The sequence below is a fragment of the Equus przewalskii genome, chromosome 5 (assembly GCF_037783145.1).
Source record: "Equus przewalskii isolate Varuska chromosome 5, EquPr2, whole genome shotgun sequence".
In the NCBI taxonomy this organism is placed as follows: Eukaryota; Metazoa; Chordata; class Mammalia; order Perissodactyla; family Equidae; genus Equus; species Equus przewalskii.
Genome location: NC_091835.1, coordinates 50,991,124 through 51,008,414, shown reverse-complemented (window position 1 = coordinate 51,008,414; position 17,291 = coordinate 50,991,124). Strand labels below are relative to the sequence as shown.

Sequence of the window (17,291 nt, the reverse complement as noted above, 5' to 3'; positions counted from 1 at the left end):
GGAAAAGAGCATGCCTCATTGTGAGAATGTTTCTAAAAAGCATTAAAGTCTTAATTTGTGGTCTTCTGTGATCCTCCTTGCCCCTCCTAGAATGGAAAAGGAACAGTACTTTGGCTCTTAATATGGACTGTGCAGAATTCCATTGTGGCACATAGCATATTATGTTATACTTCTCTAGTAGATGTAACAATATTATACTATACTTACTGCTAAATTAAGCTTCCTGAGTAGGGTATTATGTTCTTCATCTTTGTGTTCCAGTACAGGACATAGTACCTAATATAGAGAAGTTACTCAGCACAGGCATACCTTATTTTATTGTGCTTCACTTTATTGCACTCCGCATATACTGTGTTTTTTATAAATTGAAGGTTTGTGGCAACACCAGATCAAGCAAGTCTATCGGCGGCATTTTTCCAGCAGCATTTGCTCACTTCATGTCTCTGTGTCCCATTTTGGTAATTCTCACGCTATTTCAAACTTTTTCATTATTATTAGATTTTTTTATGGTGATCTGTGATTAGTGATTTTTGATGTTACCATTATGATTGTTTCGGGGCACCAGGAGCTGTGCCCATATAAGACAGTCAACTGAATTGATAAATGTTTTGTGTGTTCTGACTGCTCCACCAACAAGTTGTTCCCCCATCTCTCTCCCTCTCCTTGGGCTTCCTTATTCCCTGAGACACAACAATATTGAAATTAGGCCAATAATAACCCTACAATGTCCTCTAAGTGTTCAAGTGAAAGGAAGAGTTGCATGTCTCTCACTTTAAATCAAAAGCTAGAAAGGATTAAGCTTAGTGAGGAAGGCATGTCTAAGCTAAGATAGGCTGAAACCTAGGCCTCCTAACAGTTAGCCAAGTTATAAATGAAAAGGAAAAGTTTCTAGAGGAAATTAAAAGTGCTACTCCCATGAATACACAAATGATAGGAAAGTGTAGCAGCCTTATTGCTGATATGTGGAAAGTTTTAGTAGTCTAGAGGGAAGATCAAACCAGCCACGATATTCCCTTAAGCCAAAGCCTAATCCAGAGCAAGGACCTAACTCTCTTCAATTCTGTGAAGGCTGAGAGAGCTGAGGAAGCTGCAGAAGAAAAGTTTGAAGCTAGCAGAGTTTGGTTCAGGAGGTTTAAAGAAAGAAGCCATCTCTATAACATAAAAGCTCAAGGTGAAGCAGCAAGTGCTGATTTAGAAGCTGCAGCGAGTTATGCAGAAGACCTAGCTGAGATAATTAATGAAGGGGCCACACTAAACAACAGACTTTCAATGTAGATGAAAGAGCCATATATGGGAAGAAGAGGCCAGCTAGGACTTTCATAAATAGAGAGGAGAAGTCACGTCTGGCTTCAAAACTTCAAAGCATAAGGTGACTCTCTCTTAGGGGCTAGGTAGCTGGTGACTTTAAGTTGAAGCTGATGCTCATCTACCATTTCCAAAATCTTAAGGCCCTGAAGAATTATTCTAAATCTACTCTGCCTGTACTTTGTAAATGGAAGGACAAAGCCTGGATGACGGCACATCTGTTTACAATATGAATATTTTAAGCCTACTGTTGAGACCTAATGCTCAGAAAAAAAGATTCCTTTCAAAATATTACTGCTCATTGACAATAAGACTGGTCACCTAAGAGCACTGATGGAGATGTACATTGAGATTAATGTTTTCATGCCTGTTAACACAACATGCATTCAGCAGCCCATGGATCAAGGAGTAATTTTGATTTTCAAGTCTTATTATTTAAGAAATACATATTGTGAAGCTATAGCTGCCATTGATAGTGATTTCTCTCATGACTCTGGGAAAAGTAAATTGAAAATCTTCTAGAAACTATTCACCATTCCGGATACCATCAAGAACATTCATGATTCATGGCAAGAGGTCAAAATATCAACATTAACAGGAGTTTGGAAGAAGTTGATTCCAGCCCTCATGGATGACTTCGATGGCTTCAAGACTTCAGTGGAGGAAGTAACTGCAGGTGTGGTAGAAATAGCAAGAGAGCTAGAATTAGAAGTGGAGCATGAAGGTGTGACTGAATTGCTGTAATCTCAGGATGAAACTTTAACAGATGAAGAGTTTCTTCTTATGGATGAGGAAAGAATGTGGTTTCTTGAGATGGAATCTACTTTTGATGAAGATGCTGTGAAAATGTTGAAATGACAACCAAAGATTAGAATATTACATAAAACTTAGTGGATAAAGCAACAGCAGGGTTTGAGAAGATTGACTCCATTTTTGAAAGAAGTTCTGTCGTGGGTAAAATGCTATCAAACGGCATCACATGCTACAGAGAAATCATTCGTGAAAGGAAGGGTCAATCGACGCAGCAAACTTTGTTGTTGTCTTATTTTAGGGAATTGCCACAGCCATCCCAGCCTTCAGCAAACTACCACCTTCATCAGTCAGCAGCCATCAACATCGAGTCAAGACCCTCCACCAGCAAAAAGTTTATGACTTGCTAAAGGTTCAAATGATGGTTAGCATTTTTTAGCAATAAAGTATTATTAAATTAAGGTACGTGCACTGATTTTTTAGACATAATGCTATTGCATACTTAATAGACTACAGTATAGTATAAACACAACTTTTATATGCACTGGGAAACCAAAAAAATTGTGACTCGCTTTATTGCGACATTTACTTTATTGCGGTGGTCTGGAATGGAACCCACAATATTTCCAAGGTATGCCTGTATGTGATTGTTAAATGAATTGATGAATATAGTTTGCACATACGTATAAATCAGAGGCATGCAATATACTTTTATATGTGCACTATTATGCAAATTTCGGATGGTCCAAGGCAAATTTGCTATTAAAACAATGATTATACCTTTTATAAATAACAATCATTATATAATACATAATTTTTTTATTATTCTCTTTTTTTTTTTTTTTTTTTTGAGGAAGATTAGCCCTGAGCTAACTATTGCCAATCCTCCTCTTTTTTGCTGAGGAAGCCTGGCCCCGAGCTAACATCCATGCCCATCTTCTTCTACTTTATACATGGGATGCCTGCCATAGCATGGCTACTGCTAAGCGGTGCCATGTCCACACCCGGGATCCAAATCGGTGAACCCCGGGCCTCTGAGAAGCGGAACATGAGAACTTAACCACTGCGCCACCAGGCACCCCTGATATAATAGATAATTTATGTGAATGTTTATTATATAAGGCCTGGTAACACCTTCTTCTAATGTGTCTAGCATGAGTTTTTTAATTAAATCCTTACCCTAACTCTATGAAGCATGTATATGCTTTGTTATAAGGTTGAATTGAAAATGACCGTAAGTGATGGACCTTTTTGCTTTAAATATTATATAATTAAGTTTATTCTGACACAATTACCAATAGAAAAGATCCAGGAAAATAAAAAGTATTCTACCCCCTTTTCTAAGAAATAATAAAGTAGTCCAAGTTCAAGAGGTAACTATAGCTCACATTTATATTTTTGTGGCCAATTCTGTAAAATTTTCCATATCCACAAAGAAAACTCACATAGATCAGGAAAGGTTTTGTTTGGGCAATGTATGATTGTATGAAGAAACTGGTGCATTTTTAGGATAGGAAAAACAAAGGAATACCCCACAATGGACTTGGGGAACCCTTGCCTTAACCCCTGGAGAAATTCCATAGGAAAATTTTATGGGACCAATTGGACTTATGTGGATGGAGCAGAAGACTGCTCCAGCTCTGTCATGCTTTATTTTGAATTAGAAAGATACCTTTTATAGACTTTGAACTTTATTTTAAAAGGCAGGCATTTATACTTATTACATGCTTAGTAATCTGTTCGCATATCGTGCCTACACAGAATACAAAATATTTAAACGAAATGAGAAAATTAACTGAGACACTCAGATGTTTTGTTTCTTGATGCCCACAATACTTGCACATACAGGTTCCCAATAAATACTGGCTAGTCTTTTGCTTTCTGATATTTATTGACCTTTTTACCTCTCTGCTTTGTCTTCTGTTGACAGAAAATGGGACTTTTGCTTAATCTAACTCAGGATGTTTCCTTTAAACAGAAACAATTACTTCCTTTCTACAGGAAATTTATGAACCAGAAAGCCTGTGGAGACTCTTCATCTCTTCTTTAGGTAGCTTGCAACACAATGTGAAGCTAAACTGGCCTCTGGCTCTGGTGGGGAACAGTATCAGTGATTTTTATATGCCCCAACATCGGGGTTATCTGTTCCAATCTCACCTCTACTAATATTCATATTTAGGATATGATAATTAAAGCTTGATGAATGTTAGATAATACATTCTTTGAGAAACATGTTTGCTGAAGGTTCTGTGTGCTTCATAAAAGCAGAAAATGAAATCATTAAGAAGTAGGAATTACAAATGCCAGCACTGTACTGTAACCATGAGTAAAAGATGAAACTCAAATAAAAAAATATTCTCTCTGTGGACTAACGATGGATAATGAAAAAACATATCTTTTGGTGGCGTTTTTTTTTTTTTACCTTTCTTCATGAGGAAAAACCCAATGAAATCAACTATCATGATAAAACAGTTAAAAGGAAGTAATTTTTGTGCAACATACAAATAAACTGTAGAATTCATTGCTGCTGGCTGTCACTGAAGCAAACGGCACAGTACATATACTTTTTAAAAAAAGGTAAATCACTTTTATGGATATGGGAAACATTGTAATTACATTATCTATAGAAACTTTAAGAGATTCCAGGCAGTCACACTTCAGAACAGACAAACGGCTTGGTCAGGAAGAAATATTTCCAAATTTTGTTGGCATAGCACTCTTGATGTATGATCGTACTCTAGATTCTACTGTGAATATTAGGAAATATTCAAGACAGATTCCAGATTAGGAAAATGTGCAATCTGTTTTATCATTTTAACTACTTTATTACTACCTTGTGCATATGATACTATAAAGGCATATTCTGGTATTATTATGCTAAAATTAGTGCATATTTATTAGAGCCAAGAATAATACCAAGACTTCCTAAAACTTGCATTCTCTTCTTATATGCCTTATGTGTGTTGTTAGTCTTTTATTTTTGTGATAAAAATGTTATGTATCCAGTTTTACACTAACTTTTCCCATGATATTTGAAGACATATTAAAAGGGTTAAATGCAGTGTTGGTTAACCACTTTCAAATACAGTTAAAGTGCTCAGCATTGTATCTTGTGCATGGTAGATGTTAAACAAATCAACAACTTTAGTGATTGATTTGGGGCTTTTACTAGAGGACTTAGTGTTATTTAATATGCACTTAATGTTCATTTTTAAATGCAGTTTAAAACAACAGTTATAACTTGTTAACCACTATATTAACAAAGCAAGTCTTACCTAAATTTATTAGTTAGTCTTTTATCGCAAGGACATCCTGAAATTTAGGGGTGGTATTTTTAAGAATTACTGACTATTTCTTTATAGCCAGGTACAGAAATTATTATCTAATAGTGTCATCTAATTTTCACTTAGGCATCTTCATGTTTCCTGAGTGTGAGCAGTCATTACTTTGTGTCACCTGTGCTTTAATTTTTATAGGGATCTTTCAATATATCATTCACCATTAGGCTCCTATCATGTGCACCGTTTGGAGAGTGATTTTTTTTTTGTAGTTATAAATTCACAAGAGAAGCTCAATTTTGATAAAGAGATAAAATGAATGGTTTAAGGAATTTAACGTATGTGGTCATGGTATTATATTATACATGTTCAGTCTTTAATCAAAGGAACTCCAAATACTTTAATGTCCTCATAAAGTTCTTCTTATAACTGACAGTATTTCTTAAGCCCCAAATGATTCCTCTGTCTGCCTTCTGAAACCAAGAATTTGTCATTTTTCTAGCACATGATATCAGTAGTAAGCAGTTCTCGGGAGCTCGTAATGTCAGTATCCTCATCTTGGCAAATGTTTTTAATGTTTAGGATAGAGGGAATAAAAGTGTACACATACCTAAGACGGGTTCCACTCAGTTAACAAATATTCAGTGCATCTTATGATATGCAAAGCTCTTTTATAGGGTTCAGAAGCTAGAGGAAGCCCACTTATGTATCCCCCAGGACCATCCAAACTGATCTTCGGCATTGTTCAGTTCTGGTGTTTGTGGTCCCTTTGTAGATATGTGAGTTTTCCTCAGTGTCCAGACTTTTTAGTTTAAGAAATAGTAGTGTATTTTGATGCCTGATAGGAGGAAATACTCTTAATTTAGAGTTATACCTAATTTATTAAATGCTTGGGGTTCTTTATAAACTTTTTTCCCCTAAAAACATGATATTCCAAACAATTCAAGTACTTTTTACAAAGCATTGCAGATATATAGCTCAAGTAAATATTTAATATGTGTAGCGAAACATTGAAAACATTTATGTTTTTCTATTTTCGTAGGAAATTCATGTAGAAGATGAGCAACCAAGGGGCGTAATATCTTGTGACGATATAATAACAATATTTCTACAATTGCTTTTCTACCATGTGGAAGTATTTACTAGGAATTTATTTACTAGGAATTTAGGTAAATTTGTCATCTTTTGTACTTGAAGTTTCATCACAAACCAGTTTTTTTAGTTTAGAAAGTAAAGACTCAGGCATGTGAAGTAAATTTTCTAAGGTCACACAGCGAGAAAGTTAGGACCCTGGTTATTTTCAACTCTAATTTCTGTTCATTTTTCTAGGTCTAACTGCTAATCAAGCAATATTTAGGAGTAATTGTTTTCTACATGCCGGTCCTTTGAACTTATCTTAAAATATATCTATAATTTTATATGAAACACCCACCATATATTCATCACAGTGCTGGGTTTCATGCAGTCATGATACAGAAATCATGTCCCGTCTTCCTGGGAAAATAATGCTAACGTACTTGAACCAGGACAATGCAATAGACTGGCCTGGCTGATCACATAGGCATGAATTAAAATTTTAATTTTAAAAAAATTGATCTATGTACATAGTTTCCATAATAAGATTAAGATCAGCAAGGTTAGGAAGCAAGTGTTGGCTGCTATTGTATCTGCGTAGTTTAGCTTCCTACAGGACTGAGCCACTTCCGATTGGACACAATAGGCAATTGATAAAAGTTTCTTGATTCAATGAATGGCTTTTCCTTGGTTAAGTTTTTAATTTAATATGTTTAATGCATTATCCTCCTGTATTTATGTCATCAGAAAAAATATGAAAGATTTAAAAGGAGTAGGGGAAATTAATATGTATGTATTGTAGGATTTGGAGAAACTTTTTATTGATTTGAAAATGCTGAGATTAGTCTACCTGGAAAAATATTTTACCATTTTTGCAACCATTTGAGCTTGAACTACCTTAAAGGGATATGTTTTCCCTTTTATTATTAAATGTGAACCATATCAGATTTTTTTAAGTGGGAATATTTTGTTTTTAATTGACTTTTCTGTTTGCAACAATGTTGCAGAGTTCTTTGCTTCCATAATGAATGGATTCAAGAATAGCCCTCTGCATCAGACTCTTCTAAGTATTATCTATCCAATGTTGACTTTAGTGAGACCTTGAACAGTCCCCACTACACAATATACTTTAGAGTTTGAAAAGCTATTTGTTTTGGCTTGTTTTACTCTAGCAATTGAGAAATTATTTAGTCATAACCGATCTTACTTAGACACAGGAAAAACCATCAAATCATCATCTCTTTTTGAATCTCTGTTTTTCGGGAGGTTTCATTACTTCTGGGGATATAAGTGACTCATATGTGTTGAGAAAACTCACAGTTTCCATGATTGCTCACATTTTTTGACTTTAGTATTTACCATTAGAAATGATATTTTCTCCTGCTAGGGATATGGGAAGAGAGAAGAGCGCCTCAAGTCTCTTTCCTAATAAATCTGTGGTTGAATAGCTGATATGCAATAAGTACAGGTAATTTTTCTCATTTTGGAGTTGGGAATCAAAAGAAAATAGAGTAAATAAACCAGTTTTAAAAAGCAGTGATAATTGTGAGAATAACAGTTTATAATTTTTAATTAGGATGTCCACATAAAAATTACATGGAGCTCTGCAACTTAGTTGAGTCTGATATGACATATCTGTGAACAGGACTGAAGTATTGTAAGTAATGATGAAAGTATTAGGGCTTAGAAAACTCTGAAATAGTAGGCAAACTTCCATGCATTCTCTGTCACATACCACTCAAGTGAATAGTACAAAGTTGAATTATTTTCAGTTGGACTTTAAATCTAAAATATGTAATTTCCTGCCATAGGTAGTGAATAAAAAACATCTTTTTAAAATTTTCCTTTACTTCGCTTATATTGGGCTCCACCTGGGTCACTTTTTTCCTCTTGAAAAAGTACAAAGCAGAGTGGGGGTTGAAGTTCCCATTATGTCAATAGGTGCAAGAATGTGGCAATATTTGGTTGTGTAATTAATTTGTTTCACAAAGGGGAGAGCCCCCTTAGGATTTTTGGAACTGACACTGGAACTCCCCAAGCCCAGTCACATGTCATAGGGCTGTGGTGAAATCCTGCTCTATGGGTCATGGGAGTGACCACAGAGCAATTCCTTCTTGATCCCTGGCTTTAGATTGGTATTGGTATTGTCACTGCTCCAGAGGTGACAGGAAAGCCTGGGTGGGATGCATGTCCAGGACCACTGAATTTCACATCCGTGCCACTGACAGAGCTTCCTGGGAATTCAAGGCACATGTTTTGCTCTGAAGAAACCTCCATATCCACATGGTTTCCGGCTGAGAGAAAGGTTTATTTGGTGACTCATTTATCTCTATCTTCTTCCTCTGTTAATTTTGGTAGGGTTTTGGTTTTGCTTCTAGAAACTGAATGCTTAAGGCTCTCTAAACATTAAGAAAATGTACAGGCTGGTTTTGTCATATTTTAAATCTCCATTTCTACTCTTTTCTCTTTTTTATTTCTTTTTGGGGAAGGGGGAATGAGTGGCCTCAGAAAGCATCTTAAAAATATTTACAGCATCATGCGTGATTCTTTAGGCATTTAACTGTCAAGTTTGGGTTACTACTTTTATCAGTGTTCTGTGTAAAAACATTGCGGTAGACCCAGTAATACTATCTTTAAATGTATATTTAAAACTATAGCACATAGTGCCACTAACATGGAGAAACAGTATTGGAAATTGCTAGACAGACACCAATTAGTCTCTATTTTGAGGAAATATTTTAGTAGAAATATTTAGTAAAAATGAATCAATAATTCTTGTATCTATAGATGTGTACAAGTGCACATTTATGAGATGTAACATCTTTTCATAAAATTTTATATTTAACTTTTGGAATAGAAATAAGTTTAAGACTGGAATATTTTGAACTTTGTAAGCTAAATATCACTTAAATGATATATTTCATCATATACTTCTCACTGCATTTTATATTTGCCAGCCTCCTTGACGCTCCCCCAGTATAACTATGATCATATATTGAAAAATTTTAAGTCAAGATGGGGACAGGGTGGCTTTCTCTTCTTTCTTAACTCATTTAGCTCTTTTAGCTTTAGTTGATTCCGGCAAGTTTATACCCCCATTCACAGAATTATTGATTAAAGTATGAAATGTTGTTACCATCTATAAATGGGAATTCCTTTTGTGCTGTCAATGACAATGCCAAGAAACTGGCTTCAAGATAGTTGATTTCCAGGTATCAGCCTATCCACTTTATTAGAAGTCACTCTTTTGCTATCTATATATCTGCTCTCTATGTGTGTATATATGTTATTTATTTGAATTGTCTTAAGTGCATACTTGAATAGCTTGCAAGGGTCAAAGAGAGTTCAAATGATAGAAAAATGGTTTGTTATTTTCTCTCTTCCCCTCCCCCCTATTGCTAATGCTAACTGATGAGGAGAGCAGGCAGTGTCCTTCAATTTAAAGAGACAACCTTGTTCGTTTGGAGGGTGTGAATGCCATTCTTGTGAAATACTGTAAATAGTAATTCACAAGAGGGTGACTTTTTTATTACTTTTACATTGATAACATGCCCTGTGAAGACTTAGAGTTATTCTGCTGAATTTAAGAGAGATAAGAATGGAATGTGTGTGTTAATTTAAACATCTGTACATACAATAAAAACATCCTTTGTTATCAGGAAATCGGATCTTTTTATGTGTTTACCAGTATTAAATAACTTTTAAAGTTGTTATCATGTGATAGTGAATCTTTATTACCTTACTCAGTTTTTCCTCCCAATGCCTTCCTGAAATATTGAGAAGGGCTGTGATCATAATGTAAAACACTGAAGCTACAGTGTACAGAAATGAACTTGAATCACATCTAGAAGCAGTCTGACGACAGCATCAGGTTGCAGAGCACAGGTAGCAGCACAAGAACTGAGAGCTGCTGTCAACCAAGATAGGGGCGCAGCTTCCTGTGTACTGAATTTGTATGCAGCTTTTTATTCGCCTTGATAAAAACATAAGGCCCACATGTAAAGGTGAGTGGTGAACATAAAAATTACAGACTGATTGAGTTCTCAAGAGACATAGCGGAGCAATCCCAGTCAGTCGCTTTGCTGATTAACCCTGGGTACCTTCGCAGTATTTAATTATTTGGTAAGGTACAGTAGAAGCATTTGAGAGTTTGAATGCCAATAGCTGTTAAGTCAGTGTAGTGTTTGAATGTTTAATGGCTTTAATTATCATTTATACATGGACCTACCCCTCCTTAAGGCCCAGGAGGCAGTGACTCACTGGGTTGTCATTAACTGTCATTATTGCTAGTAAAGTCAACTTATTCATAAAAATAAAGAAAAAATTAGTGGTAAAAATCACGTCATTCTATATTACAGTATTTATGGTGCTAACTTATTCTGTATTTTAGAATTCTATTGGCATTTTGAAATGTAGATGAATCATAATATTTTCATCACCACAGTTAAAGCCTTTAAAAAATTTTCTATATGTGTGTGTGTGTGTAATTTGTCCGTTCACTAGGGTTCTCCTGGTATGAAAAATAAACACCTTACAAAAGATCTGCAGAGAGTTTTTCTTTTTACTTGAATTTGATCATTTCTGAGAGGGAAGAGATTGATTTGGAAGGATGACCACCTAGAGCTGGAAGCAAACAGCTGGCCAGGTCGGGGCGAAACTTTCTCCAGTCTGAGGATTTGGCACTGCACAGTTAAACCATTCCCATTTTATAATGAGCCAGAGGAAGGTAGTAGGGTAAATAGCTGTAGAAATTTTAGTTGCATAAAGTTAAAATATTTTCAATTATATATAGTGAGGGAGATGTTTTTCTTTGTTTTATTAAGAAATTATTTACATGTAAGGGGCAGATGAGTTGAAGGACTGTGATTTATTTTTTTAACCTAATATGCTTATTGCATTTTATTTATGGTCATTTTTCCTGGATGTGATATCATTTAGCATTGATTTCTGTTAAAAGAAGGAAAAATATTCCTATAGCTTCTTTCTGTGCTGTTTCTTTATTGCCATATTTCTTTGTTTTAGGGATGTGGATTGGTTTGACTTATACATTGTAAAAGCTTCAAATGACCCATCAGGACAGCCAGTTTTTATTTTGAATTTTTATTTGTCTATGTTTATTTGTAACTGTTAATGGTTATAGGGGTTCATGGGCCAACTGTGTGTATATAAGAGTGTATGTTAAACTGAAATGTAAACCGTGGTTATCATTGGTTATCATTTACTGAGTAAATGCATATACTAAAACCCGAGTTGGTGAAATTTAAAAGTAGATGGCACTAGGATAAGATACAGGTACAAGTTGCCAAAACAATTATATTAAGTTCCCTATCCTCGGAGTCACTTAAGAGTCTTCTCACAAAGGCTATTACTGACCATTAAATGGTATTTATTGAGAACTATAATTTGCTAGGTACAGAAAAAAGCATTGCAAAGAAATAACCGTGATTTCAGGCAGAAATGTAAACCAGGATTGGGAGACTTTGAGCCCACATTGTCAGGAGACGCTGGGTTTAGCGTTCTGTTTCATGTGGAGCCCCGCAGTTAATATGGTCCTTGTTGAAACTTAAAACAGCTCTATTAGTAGCTTGATTGAGAAGGGGGAAGAGGCCTGGAGTAAACAAAAGTGTGTGTTTTCAAGACAGCCTAATTGTGTACGGTACATTTGCTTCCGCAGTTCCTTCTAATCCATCAAATAGTAAAACACACAAATTTATTCTATTAAAGTAGATAAAATTGTTAGGTAAGTATCATACTGGGACCAAAAGGGGAAATGGCATCTCTTGAACAATTCTCTATTGTTCAAAGGATCATAGAAGTACTGCTGCCTGCCTGTCGCGTTCAATCAAGTTGGGTAAAATGCTGCTTTGGAGAAAAGGAAGGAGGAAACTGAAAGTATTTGCTTACACCCTTTTTCAAAAATTCCTCCGGAGTGATGGTGATGAGAGTCCCACGGGCAGGCAGGGGAGACTTCGGTGTCGTGAAGTGAAAGAGTTATTGGTTTTCCCTCACCCCCACTGCTGTCTTTTACTTTGGTACTGCCCAGGAAAGCTGCACGGCAGTCGGAACTAATTGCAACTCACTCAGGAAAGTCTTCATTAGCACTACCACACATGGTTACCAGATGTGCTGGAAGGCAGGGAGAGGAGGCTGAGGCATCCAGAGAGGGGAGAGAAGCAAGTAGCTTCATTTGAAAACTTAATAATCTGCCTTTTGTTTCCAAGCGTATTGTATTGGAGAGGTGAGACAGAAGGGCGTTTTGGAAGATGAAATGCATTCTCCTTCACTCATTCTCTGGAAGCTGAATGGAATTCTTTGTTTCCTTCAAAGTATCAGAACTTTTTGAGACTATCAATGTGTTGTAAATGTTTCACTTTCTCCATCAAATTAAATGAAAGCTACCTGCATTGTCAACACAGTGGTGTTTTTCTACTGGCTGAGATTGGTAGTCCTAAATTTGGAGGTTTTGAATAGAGACTAGACTTACAAAATACGTAAATACCTGTAAAAATTGTTGTCTTCAGATTACAAATCCGAACTAAGCATCATTGAAAATAAGAGGACAAGACTCTCATCTATTCCTAATCCTGATCCCGAGTCTGGAGTGGAGTGGGTGGCATTATATCTTCTCTTATACAATGTGCTACTTTTAGCAGTAAACAGTACTGATGGCAGACCCTTGAGATTAAATATTTTATTTGTACTACTTATGGGTAAATTCCCCAGAAATTTGGACTTATTCCTTCCCACTGTGCTCCACAAGAGATTAAATGAAGTCACAGAATTTCTACTGTTTCTGAAAATGTTATTCACCATCTTCTCACTTAATAGTATACCTATATCTATAGACATAGATTATTCTGGAAGGCCAATGAGAACTCTTCTGTCTCCATGAAACCTCTGGTTCTCCAAATGGAACTTTTGACACTGCAGAAAATTGTGACATTAAAAAAATGACGTCATGATTTGAATTCTCATAAAAATCATAGAAACTTTATTATTTATTTGTTTAGTGCCTAGATTGATAATTTTTTAAAAATTTCACTTTGCAGTGATACTAGAGTTCAAAGTACTTTTTCTTAAGTTAAACATCAAAAATAGTGATTAATTTGGAAAAATCTTGAATTCTACAGTTAAAAATTTCAAGACTGGCTGGGTGTTTTACTAGCAATTTTAGGACAGTGTCTTTTGGGGTGATCATTTATCGCTTCCATTCCTAATCTTTCAGTAGAATCGTGAAGACACTTGGGAAAAAAAATGACAAATTAGAAGAGAAAAATTAGTTCGTCTAGTTTTGGAAAAACATAGTTTAGATTCATTTCCTGTTTAGATATAAGACCCAGCAGTTTTTGACCTGTTGGGGGTCATGCAGCCTTTTGAAATTTTGATCCAATCTCTGGATCTTCTCACAATTGTGCTTGTACACAAATTTTTAATGTAATCTAGGGCCTCCCAAAATCCAGTTTGAGCATTCCAATTTAGAGCCTTCCAATATTCCCCCCACCCCCACTAAAGAAAAAACCCACAAAGTACAAGTGTTACAAAGTGTGAAATATATGATCTGCTATAGTTAGTCCTAATAAGTGGTAGAAGAGAATATAGTCTGAAGGAAATTTCATTGAAAATGAAATATTCTTCACTAATGTGTTTAGTTGCTACTGTTAGAAAGAGCTGTACTTATGATTATTTCCATAGTTGTCTCAAGTTTCTTTCAGGCAGTAATCATGCCTTCTCTTTCACTTAGACTTCCCAAAGAGCTTAGAACAGCTTTACCCACCCTGTACTCACCTAGGATGGTCTGACTGAATGAATGAATGAATGAGCTAATTTTAAATGGCATTTGTTGGTAACTGCTACAGTTAACAGCAGGAAATGCTACCACACTGAACTAATTCTTCCTACAAAATTTACTATGAAAATGCTGCCTCTGATTGCAGTTTTTATAAATTGAACAAGAAAAATATATTCAATCTTAAATTTTTACTGTATTATATCAAAGCCGTACTATAACAATATATTACCGGTCAATGCTGGCTGATTTGATTATAGGTATAATTACAAAAAGTATTAGTATTTTCAGAAATTAAATTCTTTTAGCTGGTATTTAAAAATGCATATTTTAGTGGATTTTCAATGTTAGAATGGTGTATGTCAAAAACTAATATTTAAAATATCTCTTTTTTTTCTTCTGCTGGGGCTTATATTATCATTCTTGAGCTGACTATGATTATTTTTGGAAAATCAAAACAAGGTCGAGACATTGATGTTTATGTAATATTAACTATTACTGTAATTTTCCCCATAATTTATTACCTCACCAATAGTCCCAGTGTTGTCAGTTTCCAAATCAAATCTATTTAGTTTCTATATGTTGGTTTTTGTCCAGTGCTCCTCTTCCCCGCTCTGAACAGTTTAATTTAGACCTCATCATTGCTTACTAACAGTAACAGTATTTTAAATAACTTTCTTGCCTCTGGTTTATAGCCAATATTTGTCCTATTGCGATCCTTCTAAAACATGGATTTGACTCTATCATGCCTATGCTTAAAGTCATCGTTGGTTTCCTCATCACCTTATGGTTAAAACTGTGAAGTCATAGCTGGCACCATAGTTCTTTGTACCGTGGCCCCTGCCTCAGCTCTTGCTGCTCCCCCTGCATTGTAATTTCCAGCCATACTGAGTTACTCTGAGTCTTTTTCTTTTAATGTTGTGTGGTAGTGATTCTCATTCTTCAAGATGTGTAAAAATGGAGCATAATACAATATTTTATGGGTTAATAGAGTCAGAGTGCTAAGCTAATAATTTATAAATGACATTTAAGAAGACTAGTAATTTATAGGTTAGAAACTAGCTTACATAAGAACATCATAATCTGAGAAGAATATTTTTGTTAGTGAACTGTGTGAAAAGTACCACTATTGGTATTTTACAGAGTTGACATAACACAACCATATGGAGCATGGACGCTAGGGCCAGACTGACTCAGTTCAAACCCAAGGCCTTCCTTTACTCACCCTGTGACTGAGCATGTGACTTCACCCCTCTGGGCTTCAGTTTTCCATCAGTAAAACAAGGGTGAAAACATAGCATAACCTCATAGGGTTGTTATGAGAATTAAATGTATTAAAACATGTAAAGCTGTTAGAACTTACCTTGGCGCATAGGAAAGCTGTGTAGCTGTGATAAATTTGAGCTATCGATATTTCTCGACTCTTTAATTAAATAGAGCTAACCAAAAATACCATATGAAGCACAATGTAAAAAGTTGATTGTCCTCTTATTAAAAAAAATTCATCTTCAAATTACTGTATTATGAATTTTTTTAGGGCTTCTTTCCAAATTTCTTTTAATTCAGGAACTTAAAAAAGCATACGAACTTAAAAGAAAAATAATATTAGAAGACAATGGTCAACATTTTAACAAAATATAAGTACAATTAGGAGCTCAACCCAATTAAAGAAGTATTCCCTGGTCAGGCAAAACTGGAGGAAAATTGAGTTCTATCTAAAAATAAAAATGTTGGAAAAGTTTTGACTCCTGGCAAATATGCCATTAAGGTACATTTAAATGTGGAATAGAACTGATGAGGAGATATCTCAACTTTAAAGTAATTATGAACAGTTACTAAGCAATAGAGAAAATAGAAAACAGCATAAATTTATTGTTAAGAATGTCATCATTGTGTGGGAAAAACTATGTTTTAAAATTTCTTGTCTCTCCTATATATGAGTATATTTAGTTATTATTTCTCATACAAATAAAATATGGCTATATAGTTTTGATATATGATTGGTTTGCTTCTAGATAGCACCAACTTATTTGTTGACTTAGGTCCTTAACATTCTTATGTTTGGGTAAATTGTGCTTTTTCTTGTTTGTTTTCAGAACAGATAAAAAATATATTTTAAACCTGCTAAATAATATCAAATAGATGTTTGCTGCTAATTAGTGTATGGTTGGAATTGTAATTATGTCATCCAAAGGGACTTATAAATATAGTCTAGTTAAAATGTGATTCAATCTTCAATCATTCACAGAGGCATACATTCATTATTATTCATTTAGTGCTCTCTGATTTGAGCTCTAAATGTAATCCAAGAAAAGATGGAGGGATTTTACTTTTATTGTCATGATTTAATATAGCAGATCCCTTAGTTATCATCCTGTACTAATCCAGGGATTGTTACAACTTCTTAGAGTCTGTTATTTGATTTTTAAATCAGTCTGTTTATCGTACCAGCATAGCAGCATGTAAACTGAAGAGGTTAGAGGAAGATGCCACGTCTCATTACAAGGCAATCAGCGTATATTTTTCTACTGTCCAAATTTTAGCTTAACTTTAGATGAACCTTTGTTTCAGCCATTTGATATATTATTACTATAAAACCCTTAGCTATGGCTTCCATTAATCTAAATTATAAAGAAACTACCAACTTCATTCATCCCACAATCTTTAGCAGGTCCCTGCTGTGTGACAGGCATTGTGCTAAGTGCTAAGAGTTTTGCACTGAATAGGACAGTTATGATCTCCTGCTCCCAGCGACCTTACAGACTAGAAGAGAATATGGTCATTTAAAAAGTACTATTATTATGAAAGTGCTGACTGCTACAAATGTTTTGACTGCACAGGGTGCGTAAGAGGAAGGTGTCATAATGTAGGCAGCCCAAGAAACCCATCCTACCCCAAAATCCCGAGAAAGTCATAGACTAGCATCTTCTAAGGCCCAGAAGTGAGAGAAAGCATGATGAACTCTAGGAACTGCAAGATGAGAAATATGGGATAGCAGAGAGAGCAGTGATCATGTAGGTGACAGGAACCAGATCGAGGAGGGCCCTGGAAGCTTGTAAAAAGGTTGGTTTTTTTCTTAGAATTGTGGTGATGATGGA

At 35.2% G+C, this 17,291-nt stretch overlaps 1 protein-coding gene and 1 long non-coding RNA gene across 40 annotated transcripts in view; one reads left to right on the top strand and one right to left on the bottom strand.

Annotated features, from left to right (window-relative positions):
* SOX5 (SRY-box transcription factor 5) overlaps positions 1-17,291 on the top strand; it is a 947,484-nt gene that overhangs the window by 467,131 nt on the left and 463,062 nt on the right. For 2 of the 39 annotated variants that reach the window (XM_070620828.1, XM_008512792.2), the window contains exon 1: positions 8,422-8,712. The exons of 31 other annotated variants lie outside the window; for them this stretch is intronic. The gene's annotated coding sequence lies outside the window, so the exon portion shown is untranslated. Of the gene's footprint in view, positions 1-8,421; positions 8,722-17,291 lie in introns of those variants that run through there. 6 more of the 39 variants (XM_070620845.1, XM_070620837.1, XM_070620829.1 and 3 more) reach the window with 5 other exon arrangements.
* LOC139083532 (uncharacterized) overlaps positions 1-17,291 on the bottom strand; it is a 90,833-nt gene that overhangs the window by 18,126 nt on the left and 55,416 nt on the right. The gene's annotated exons all lie outside the window — the stretch shown is intronic.